This window comes from Rhinolophus hipposideros (assembly GCF_964194185.1).
Source record: "Rhinolophus hipposideros genome assembly, chromosome: 15".
Lineage (NCBI taxonomy): Eukaryota > Metazoa > Chordata > Mammalia > Chiroptera > Rhinolophidae > Rhinolophus > Rhinolophus hipposideros.
In genome coordinates, this window is record NC_138061.1 from 36,455,336 (window position 1) to 36,468,097 (window position 12,762).

Sequence of the window (12,762 nt, forward strand, 5' to 3'; positions counted from 1 at the left end):
TTTACAACATGGTCATATATTTCCATTCGGAATCAAACAACAATAAAACTAAATGTGGTCTCTAAGACCATGATTTGGTATTTAGCTTTATTTCTTATTGATCTCCACCAGACAATCACAATTATTTTTTCTTACTGTAGCTCTTTGCACAATGTATTCCTATATTAGAGTCTCCAGTCCTGAAGCTTTAGATGGAATCCTACTAATTACTTATATTTCAACTTAACTAGGTATTACCTTATCCTAAATCATCTCTGACGTAACATTTCCCGACCCCATATAAGAACATGGTGCCCTTTTTGCTGTGCTCACATTTTATACTTTACATCCTTAACCATTGCATTGTCAAAATGAGTAAATGATATGTTGTTAATAGATATAAGCTCTGTGCCTCCACAGTGCAGCGACTTTTCAATTTTGTTCTGAAGCATGTTTTGATGGCATTTAAATGGGATCCCTTCATTGAGAAGTATACTAGAAATAAAGAGGAGTTGTCTCATTTACTTCTATTTTCAGCAGCTACAAACCCAAATGTCTACAGAGATCCATAAGGTAATACATAATAAATAAGTGAAACAAACCTGACGTGAATGGTAGCTACTGGGGAGCATGTGCCCTCTCTAAGTGGCAGCTGTTACTCAACCCCGGCAAACTCTTACCATAATGAAATGTGGAGCCAAAGTTACTAGGTTGTGTGATATTCTAATTTTATAAGAAGTCTCTTTTTTTCTAAGGTTTGCAACAGGTTTTAGAGAATTAAACTATGAATTGAATGGGCCAACAAAATATATCTATTGGCACAGCAATTGCACTAGTTTGCAACTTCTGATTTAGAAAAAAAAGGCAATTACAATTAAAGAAATATACCAATTTCTTTCAGTCAGACAGAAAAAGTCAAGGACCATATCATTTCACTCATGAGGAATATAGAGCTGAAAACAACAAATGAACAGGCAAGACAAACAAACGAACAAAAACTCATAGACACAGACAGCAATATAGTGGTTACCAACTGGGAAGGGGTGGAGGGATTAGGGGGAGATAGAAAAGGGTAAAGAGGGTCAAATATATGGTGACAGAAAGAAATTTGACTGTGTGGTGAACACACAATGCAATATATAGATGATGTATTATAGAGTTAAACACTTGAAACCTACATAATTCTGTTAACCAACGTCACCCCAATAAATTTAATACAATTTAAAAAGAATACAAAGAAATATACCTAAAGTACAAAGTATTACAGTAGTAGATTTCAGCATCCTATTTCATTCAGCAGGTATTTATAACTCTCGCTGCAGGCAGCTTTAAAAGGCAAACTTTGACTTTCTGGCGGTCAAAGAGAAATGAGAATGAAGTGAGAGAAGATGGCTTAAATAGCACATACAGCACTGAGAGACCTTTAGTGGATGGGTTCAGTGCAAATGTTAGTTGAGTAAAAGGCTTCCAAGCCAACATTTGTATAGTTTTAATACAATCTCTGTTCCAAAAGACATTGTTCTCCCTTATAAAGGTCTCACCATTCTTATGTAGCTATGATTTCATTTTTTAATTATCAAATTTTAAAATTGAATGACAATGATTTATTCCCAGATAGCTAATGAAACAAACTTAAAATATTTCATCAATATCTTTGTTGCTAAAAAAAATCTGTGCCATGGGGTTCAACTAAAAAAACTCAAAACAAAACAAAAGGGAAAAAAATGTACTTGAACAGTAGGTTGTCTGAAAATTTTGAAAACAGTGTGCCCATCTCTTCTATACTCACTGAGGCAGTATATACTACTGGACTAGATTCGTTATAGAGCAAGTACTAAAGGCAAGGGCAATAAAATTTGGTATTGTGTGGAAGGAATAGGGAATCCAGGGAGAGTTCAGATCATATACTTACTACCAGAATATTGACGATACTGAGATCAATAAGTGAGTGGGCTGGAAGCCAAGAAAACAAGAGTTTTACAACAAAAGATTGTAAAGGGAACTGCAAACAACTTTCCCTACTTTATCAGTTCTGCCAGCCCTTTCAATATGTCGCTGAAAGGACTACTTGTTATAACATTGATTTATTTTTTTATATCAACTCACTATTACTAAAACCATTTTTCCCCTTTTAATAACTTTTTTCAGTTAAAGGAAAGGTTTCAACAAAATAAGCAGTATGTTACCTATACATTATGAATCTTTGAGACTTAAATCTGTGATTGCATATCCAAATTATTTAAAAGAAAAACAAACAAAATAAAATATTTCACCCTTTCAACTGATACTATGACAGTTTGTCTAACATTCAACTTCATTTTTACTATACAACAGCATTATTTTTTTTATATTTTTTATTCTTATGTAAAGGCAGATTGACATTATCTTCATGCTGGTTTAACAATATAAACTTAATTTGTCTAAAAGTTTGAAGTATTCTCTTTATAAGTAGAATAAAAAAAGAACTACTCAGGCACTTGAGTCTCAGAAGCCAAGATGTAAATAAAACCACTTTGATGATTTGGTATAAGTAACAGAATGGAAATTATAATAAGAAATCAAGAAGAAAAAATAGAGCATGATATTCTATGTCTCAACCTTTTCAAATTTTCACACTCCTATACAAGAATAAGTTTCTAGAAATAAATAATATATAATAGTATTTTATTGGAATGGATGGTTTGAAGGATTTTACTTCTTACAATACAATACTTGCAAACCTAAAGACATACTTGCAAATTAAAAACCCCTAAGTATGAAAAACACCTATATTTTCCTCCAGGTTTCCAAATGTTTTTGATATTCATAAAAGGTAAAAAAAAAAAAGAAAAAAAGAAAAAGTGTTATGGTGCTCTCGTATATCATCATCAATTTTTTAATATAATTATTTTAAACTTTTTAATTTATTTTTAAGTGTGTTTTTCCAGGACCCATCAGTTCCAAGTCAAGTAGTTGTTTCAATCTAGTTGTGGAGAGCACAGCTCACAGTTGCCCATGTGGGGATTGAACTGGCAACCTTGTTAAGAGCACCGCGCTCCAACCAACTGAGCTAACTGGCTGCCCCATCAATTAATGTTTTGCTTTTTCATCACTGACAGGTCTCTTTTACCATTTAAAAATCATGTTTATAAATAGGTATAATTTTTAATATTTAGTCATTTAAAATGAACTCTACATTATATTTCTTAGGTTGCCTTTAAAAAATATATTTGGTGACAACGTCCAACAGTGTAATTAGACTACATGTAAAAGGACTTACTATGCATTTGTGTATGTTTCCAATTTAAGGATACATCAGGTAATGTAAATGAGAAAAAAAGTAATTAAATTATTGTCATTTTAGGATTAGAACATATTTAGAGGTGACATACATAATTGTCCCCAATACAACTTATGTGCCTATATATACGTATTTCTTGAAATTACTGGTAGAAATAATTCTACAATAAATCAGTTCATGTCTTTGAATGGAAAATAAAAGAGAAAGAATCGCCAAGCTGTGAAATCGAAAATAAAGCTCATCATTCCTATAATGGTATCATATAAAGGTTAAAAATAATTGCTAAAGAGAAACTTAAACTCTTTTTTAAAGGATAATTTAGGTCCTTGAGAATTAAATTGAGAGCATTAGTAAAACAGTAGATTGCAGCATCCTATTTCGTTCATGGTGCTGTCTCTGTTGGCCATTACCATAAAAATTAGATTCAAAGACTTTCCACCCAATTTTGGAAATGTGGACATTTGATTGTTGACAACAAAAGACTGAGGTAGTATGCCAAGTTATTAAGTTCAGCATTTATGTAGACTAGTGAGTTTTGGTCCCTTTAATAGTTGTACATTTAGGCCAAACAATTTGGCACAAGTTGTCCCTATTCATTTCACTACTAGGATGAACAAACATGGACACACAGACATCTGCATGTAAATGCAACAATAAAATGGATCAATAATTAGGCGACATACATTATATCCATGATCTACCCATCAGATGGTGGACCTATTCAGATATGGGTTTAGGTTCAGAATATTTGAAAGTAATATAGTACAAAGAGCTAAGAAAAAAATAAGAGAAGACATTTTGTGCTAATATGAAAAGTCTGACAAGACTGAAAGGGCTCTAATGAGTAGCCTATCCTAGATGCGTACAAGCAAAATAGAGTTGGAATATACAAAATGGTTCTAAAAAATAATAGATTTCAGAATCCTATTTTATTAATTTCATATATATATATGCATATATATGCAACAGAAATATGTACATATCTATGTGTACACATATTACATATATAATAAACATAATAAGCGCACATCATTATTACTTATTCTCATTACAGGAGACATGGTACATTCGTTTGTTTGTGAATTTTTGAATATTACATAGGAGTTGAAAATTTTAACATGACAATCTGATACTTTATTATAATATGTTGCCCTATACATTATTATTCACAGTTTTCAGTGCACATGTGCCATGCAGATGGCTATATTCTGTGCCCTTTAATATTTTAACAAATCTTAGAATTATAAATTTGGTTTTCTGAAGAGCATTCTATGCAGGGAATGATTAGCAGCTTGGGTAGCTATCTGAGGGTATCACTTACTTATTTAGTTCATGGATTTTTTTTTCCCCACAAACGATTTTGCACATCTATTGGGAAACACAGCAAATGCATGGATAAATGCAAATATAAAAGTTAAAGAAAATCAAAGAAAGACATTTCAATATTTCAAGAAGATATATAAAGGAAATTAGACAGTGAACATAAACAGTGAGGAGGTCTCACTTAACTGTCCCAATATCTTGTGAGCCATAGCTGCTTAAACTAACCTAAAAATTATGAAGGATGCTCGAAAAAGAGAACATTTATCCTTGCTACTCTCACCTGGAGTATTTCCTCACAGAAGCATTGTATTCACGGTTTCATAAAAATCCAGTTGATTCACATTATCTGTGCTAGTTATGTTTTATAAAGTCACCACAAACACTAAATTAATGAATACTGAACTACATGATTGCATTGCTAGGAGGAAAACAGGGGTAGGTTTCTGCAAGCCTCTGGTTACATTTTAACCAACCGATCAATACGTAACCTGTTTTATGTGTGTTTCTCTTAAAAGGCACCTTATTTAATATGGCTGGTCTATTCTTCTATAATACTTTCTATTGAAGTTTTCATTTTATTCCTTGAATTATTCAGCTCCAGAATTTGTTTCTTCAGTATCCCATGAAGGGATCGAACCAGCAACCTTGGTGTTACCAGCACCACCCTCTAATCAACTAACCTAACCAGCCATCCCCAGTAGTTTGTTTCTATTTAATGATTTCTATTTCTTTGTTAAATTTCTCATTTTGTTCATATATTCTTTTCCTGGTTTTATTGAATTATGTTTCTGTGTTTTCTGGAGCTCATTTAGTTTCCTTAAAAGAGTTATTTTGAATCCTTTATCAGGTATATCACCAATTTTCCTGTTTTTTAGTTTTATTACTGCAGGATTGTTACATTTTGGTGATGACATGTCTCCTTGATTCTTCAGGTCCCTTGGAGTTTTGCATTGCTGCTTTCTCATCTTGCAGTAGCAGACGCCTCAGATCTTTCCTAATTGTCATTGTGTTTGAGTTTTTTTTTTTTTGTTAGTCCTGCTTACATCTGGGATTTTCTCCTACCTTATACTATAAATAGACTCACTCTACATTTTTTGCTACCTCATTCAGCTGAATTCTTGGGCTTGTGTATCTTTTCTGATTGTTATTAACTCACCAGGTTGACTGTTGGAAACCAGAAGGTGGCACTATAGTCACGTTTTTGGTTTCTCTCTTGCCCATAGTCCTTGCCCTGATTTTCTGAGCATATCCTGTGTTTACTAGGGCTGTCTCTAACCACCCCACTGGGGAGTGCACACAAAGGAGTCGGCCACAGAGTGGGGAAGAGTGTGGGTTTAGCACTTGAGGTGTTGGGGTGCCCACAGGTCAGGTAGGGAGATCCTTGCATGAGGTTCTCCAAGTGCAAAGTGGACTGGTTTCCTGCTTAAGTCCTGAACAGAGTCAATAGGAACCTCATCCTTTTATGCCCTTTGATATTCTTATCTCTTTCCCAATCTCCTCCTTCCCCTGAGTCGTGGAGTCCTGCCTCAATCTGGATACTGATGTGGAGACTCCCCAGCAGTGTCCAAACCAGCTGCGGTAGCGGGGCACTCACTCACCGCTTTCCCTTTCGCCTGCAGGAGAGGTCCCACTAGTTTATTCAGGCACCACGTGACTAAAGGACCTGCACTGGCAAAGTCCCTCTTACTTTCTTTCTTTCATGCATCCAAACTCCAAACTTGTGTTTTATTTTGTTGCACTAGAGTGCTAGAATCTTTCCTTGGCAAGGCTGGACTTTTACCAAGTCTTTCTTCCATGGGTATCTGTCCAAACCAGCATTCCTCAGATTTGACCAGAATGCTTTCAAGGCGTGCTAGGGCCAGTTTGCTGGCTTCTCCTGGTTCCACAGGCCAAACAGAGGTTGGCCTGATTATTACCCCATGCACAAGTAGGTGGGGTAGGTAGATTACTTCCAGGTCCCTTCGCATACGCTGGATCCCACAATTCCCACAAAGATACTTTGTACACGGATAGACGCTGATTTTTATTTGTTAAAAGGCAGGACTTCAAGGAGGGATGTCTTACACTACTACCATGATACTGACATCAATGTAGACGGACTTTATATTCAGTTAAGAAGTGGGTGTTGTTCCCTTTGAAGAAAATATTGAGAAGGATGAATGTTGGAAAGCACTCCACAAATCATAATATTGTGTGAAATATAAGTACATCTATTTAGTGATTGGATAATGCCACTGGCATCAGTACCCTTGTATTGACAGGTAACAATAATGGCCTGGCATTTATATTTGTTGACTAATTCCTGGAGTGTAATGTAATATATGAAAACAAACATCTTGGTAGAATTAAGATGCTAAGTTATATAATTTCTGAATATATAAAATAGTTTTTCACATATATTTCAAACCAATGCCTTCTGATAGAGTTCAATAGCTTTAAAAATTAAACAAACTAGAGTCTAGAACAAAATGTATTTTTATAATAAGTACAAATAAATAATATTACTGCAACTGGGAAAAATTGTTACAGAAGGATGATATTACCCATTTTTTGAAAACCTTTCCATGAAAAAGCCACCCTAGGGGATGATTTAAAATACAAATGATGAGACTACTTATGTCAGGGACAGTAGATAAACTGAACTAGAATTCACTACATGATAATTTTCATGTAATAGTGATTTAATGACAGAATCCTGTCAATGGTAGTGGTGCTCTATTTCTACTAATAGACATTTTCAAAACAGAAACATTTTCTTTAGTGGAGCAAGAATACATATCAGTCTATATTAGATTAGTACATGTTTATTTTCAATCACCAGTAGCTTTATCGGATTTACTGTGTACTAGACAGTCATTTCACACTAGACAATTAATCTCTTAAGAGAAAAACACCCAACAGAAGGTGATATGCTGTACAAATTATCACTGCTAGAGTAATTGCAGTGAAAGACATTTAATTAACAACAAGATCTCCATTTTATGATTTTCTTTCACATTTGTGTAGCATGAATCCATATCCTTTGTGATGGTTAATTTTATGTGTCAACTTGACTGCCCAGTGATGGTGCCCAAATATTGGCTAAACATTATTCTGAGTGTGTCTGTGGGGGTGTTTCCGGTGAGATTAGCATTTGAATCAGGAGACTAAGTAAAGTAGATTGCCTTCCCAAATGTGTGTGTAGGGGGAGGGGTGGGGGGGCTGGGCTCATCTAATCCATTGAAGTCCTGAGTAGAATAAAAAGGCTGAATAAGGATGAATTCACTCTCTCTGCTTGGCTGTCTTTAAGCTAGAGTATCTGTCTTTTTTTTGCCTTCAAACTTGGACTCAGGCTGGAATTTATACAACCCATTGTCCTAGTTCTAAGACTTCGGTCTTGGACTGGAACTATACGATCATCAAGCCTGAGTCTCCAGGTTCATCACTGTAGATCTTAGGATCCCTCACCCTCCATAATCATATATGCCAATGGCTTATAATAAATCTCCCTTGCTATATCCCTATGTATCTATGTATCCATCTATCATCTGTCTAACCACCTATCATCTATCTACATAACTACTTATCTATCAGTATCTCAGGAGAACTGGAAAACACATCTCTTATCCAGTTTCTCTTCAGTGAACAAATAAAACTCAGTATTTGATTTTGCAAAGGTAAGGATCAGATTCCCATGTTATCACTCATTAATGTCTGTATACATACCATGTAGCACTCTGTGGAACACTGGTTGATTTAAATATAACAGAATCCATACAGTGTTTTGGTACTTTGATCACACTCTGTGATCCTTTGACGATTACTCACAGAGCTTGTGCAGTCGTCTATGCAAGGTATTGTAAATTCCTGAACTCTAATTTATGTTGCCCTGAAAAGCAAGCTTATTTTAAAATGATTAGTTACTCTCTTCTTCTTGTCCCTACACTTATTTTTAGGGTCTTCTCAATTACACTGTATGGTCTGAAGACCACCTTTCACAATAATAATCTTTCTAACATAGAAGCCATTCATCCTTTGGCTATGATTCAGCCTTTAATTTCTTACTCAGATAAAACAACTTTATGAATCTCTCTTGAAAGTCATTCCTACCTTGGAAATACACTTTAGAAATAGTGTATTTGAAAAACAAGGGGGTCTCCAGAAATAAAATGGAGTTACAAATTTATAAAGAGTAATTGATGAAAACTTAAGCTTTATCACACAATAATGAAATTACATTATCTCTGATTCTATAATTATTTATTGAGAATCTATTGTTGCCCAAACCATTGTTTCTGTGACCATGATATTGGTTTTATACTACCTTGTTAAAGAACATTTGTTTTATTTAAGCATTTATCCAAATCAAATGTCTATTTGAAATTTGTCTTAAAACTTTCTAGAATTGATAGCAAATAGTACACATTTTAAATTTACACTTGGTGTACATTATCTTGCAGTAATTTATTGAAATCAAAGAGAAAAAAATAAAGGAATACATTTTTTCATGTTCCCTTTAACATAAATAGCTTTTGCACATATAATTAAAATCTTTACTCCATTTTTTATCATGGAAGCTATATAATTAATATTGAAAATCACTTTCTCTGAAGAAATTATGAAAGGCAAATCCAGGTAGATAGTATCTTTAAAATAAGAGAAAGGATTTTTATTAGAGTGAGTCACAGTAAGTAGCTTTTCTCATCTTTAAAAACTAAAGAACAATTAACCTTAAGTTGAATATATATGTATAAGAGTTTATTACATTTGAGAGTTGTTGAATAGTTGAGTACTTGAATCTTTAAAACAGCTGAAAGATTGATTCACATTTACATGCTTAAAGTAGAAAAATAAAATATGTTAATGTGCTTCTTTCCTTGCCTTATGTCCTTCTCTTTCTATCTCCCTTACCTCTTTACTGCTGCCTGAAAGAATGTGCAAAAAAAAAAAAAAAAAAGTGGATTCTAAAAAGTTTCAGATTTTGGAGGAGGAAAGCAGAGACAAGAAAATAAACTAGGGTTTAGTCTCATATCTTTCTTCAGAAGCTCTTGTGTGCTGTAGACTAAACGTTAGTACTCTATTCAAATAAATTATGTGAATGGGAATGCTCTTAAGATCCAGTGATTTTTATTCCTTGAATAGTTGGAGATATGTATCAAGTTTCTAATACCATGGGCTATGTTTCAAAAAAAACCAACCAACCAACCAAATATATATATATATATATATATATATATATATATATATATATATATATACACACACATACATACATATATATATATATATATTTAACTTGTATTAAAAAATCACCTATTATGTGTAGAAACTTTAATGCAAACATATGTAAAATGTTTATTAAAATACTTAAGTATATATGGAGTCTCATAGTTATGCTCCATCATGGAGACCATCTGTGCTTAGATCTACCTGAGTGACTATACTAAAAACAGATGTTCAAAATGCATGTATTGAATGAAAGGAGATGATACAGTCAAGATAAAATGGAAAAGAATAGCACAAAATTAAAAGAATTTGATCTGGAAAGTGAAAGCTTAAATTGGATAGATTCAGAGATAATGTCATTTCACCATTGGGAAAAAAAAGTTAAAATTCCCAGTGATGTCCCATTAATTACTGCCTGTTTACCATTTTATGTTTTGCATTTAATTTGTGAAGAGTCCCTTGGTTTTTAAATATATCAGTATTTCCAAAGCGTATTTCCAAGGCAGAGTTTATTTGCAAAACAAAGATGGCCAGAACATGTACTAAGCACTTTAAAAGCATTATGACTTTTAATCCTTAATGAAACTTTGTGACAAATTATTTGTTCTGATACTTATTTGATAGTTAAGGAATCATAGGTTAAGAGAGCTTCTGCCTGATGTTATATATACTAATACTTGGTTGATCCTAATACTAATACTTGGTTGATAAGGACTGCAACACAGATTGTTTGACTCCAAAATGTTAATGTTCAGGCACTGTGAAACACATTATTTCAGAAATTCCATAATTTGCTATTAAAAAGCTTTTCAGAAAACAGGAAATGAAAGAGGAAATAAACACAACTTGGAACAAAACAGAACCCAAGAGACACAGATAATCTGAAATGATGCAATTTGGATGATGTATTCCATCACAGATAAATTATGTTTGGCCCTAAGGAAAAATGTTTTTGAGATATTTTACAGATATACAAAGACATTCAACTGAACTAGTGCCTGCATTTTAGAAAACTCATAGTATGTAATCACTGCAATTGAAAACAGGCAAGCTCTTAGCAAGCAAATTATTTCATAAATTTCCATATTCACCATGATTTCAATATGCTAATCTTTACATTAGTAATCAAAACTTTATTGCTAGTGCATTGCATAATGCCAAAAAAAAAAAAAAACAATAAATGCTCAAGGGACAAAGACAAGAAAATATATCCAACCACAATAATGGGCATTTTGTCAATGATTTTTCAACAAATCAATGTCTCATAAATTTCTAATAAAAATGTGGGTGAAGATTTCATGAGAAACAGGATATTTAAAATCTTAGAGTCATTGCTTACAAAATAGTTTGAATTACTTACTGTTAAGAACAAAATAACCAGGAAATAAAATTAAAAATCTGGCTGACACTATCTTATTACAGTTATTAAAGCTAGCATTACTGGTAATGAGACACATTGGCATTCTGTGTCTCTTTTGTTACAGAAAGAACATGGTATCACTCTTGTGGTATTTCTATGCAAAATCTATAATTGAGAGGAAATATCAGGTAAATACAGATTGACTAGCAGTCTATAAATTGCCTCATTATGGATTATTAAGGTTATCAAAGTCAAGGAAATACTAAGGAACTAATCAGGTAAAAGTTAAGTGAAAATCTGAATAAAATACAGATTTAAGTTAATAATAATGTTTCATTTTTTAGTTTACTAGTTGTTAAAAATGTAAGCCAGACAGAAAAATTGATAACTATATGAAGTCACTGATATGTGGGATATAAAACTGAAAGCAACAAAGGAACAAGACAAACAAATGAAGATACAGAAACTCATAGACACAGACAACAGTTCAGTGGTTACCAGAGGGTAAGAGAGGAGAGGGGATTGATAGAAGAGTGAAAAAAGTGTCAAATGTATGGTGATGGAAAGAGAACTGACTCTGGGTGGTGAACACACAATGATATATACATGATGTATTATAGAATTGTACATCTGAAACCTATGTAACTTCACTAACAATTTTCACCCCAATAAACTTTAATAGAAAAAAAAAGGAAAAAATAAATTTCATGGGCTATACAAAAAACAGGCAGTAGCAGGCCAGATTTGACTTGTGGACCACAGTTTACCTAAAAATACAAATCTCAAAAGGCTGACATACCACTATTTAATACTGATTAGGAGCAAGAAAACAGATAATTTAAACTTAATTTAAGATCTCCACTTTAACAAAGTAATTTATATCAAAATACTATCCTTAGGAATTTGTATATCCTATTGGTAAAATAGCATCTCATTATGAAAATTTCAGAAATCAAAATATTTTTTAAAAATCACCAATAGTTGTAAAACTCTATGTCAACCTCTGTTGTCCCAGCATAAGGCAATTTTATTATACATATAACTTATTGTCTTTTAAAAAGTAATATTTGAAACAAAGATGATATGAATTTTTATATTTATTAAAAGTAAAATCCTTATCCCTAAAATATTTATTGATATAGAATAACAATAAACCAAATTTTTATTGTAATTGTTTAAACCAATTATTTAAGAAACCATAGAAAACTAAATAATTAAAATAACTCTTTAATGAATGACTATAAAATTAAATCATCAAAATAAAAATGGTAAGAAAATTAATTAAGGTAATACATTTTATTATAATTTTCAAAAACCTGTATATGCTTCTGTTATTAATATTTGAGCCTAACTATATAATCTAATTAACTAAATAAAATGGAACTATAAAATAATAAAGCATAATTAATATAAACAACATAGAGTGAAATATGAAAACTGGCAATTTTTTAGAAAACATAGGCAACATCTGAAATAAGCCTTTCTCTTCTAAAGCTGAAGGAAATAATTAAATAGAATAGAATTAGTCTCAGTTGAGAAAAATGATAGAAAGTATCACTCTAATAAAGCACACCCTACATAATACAATTAAATTTTGTAGTATTTGTAATCTAAG

General features: G+C 32.5%; 1 protein-coding gene across 3 annotated transcripts in view; it reads right to left on the reverse strand.

Annotated features, from left to right (window-relative positions):
* The window catches only part of PCDH15 (protocadherin related 15), an 822,425-nt gene that overhangs the window by 373,899 nt on the left and 435,764 nt on the right, over positions 1–12,762 (reverse strand). The window lies entirely within an intron of this gene.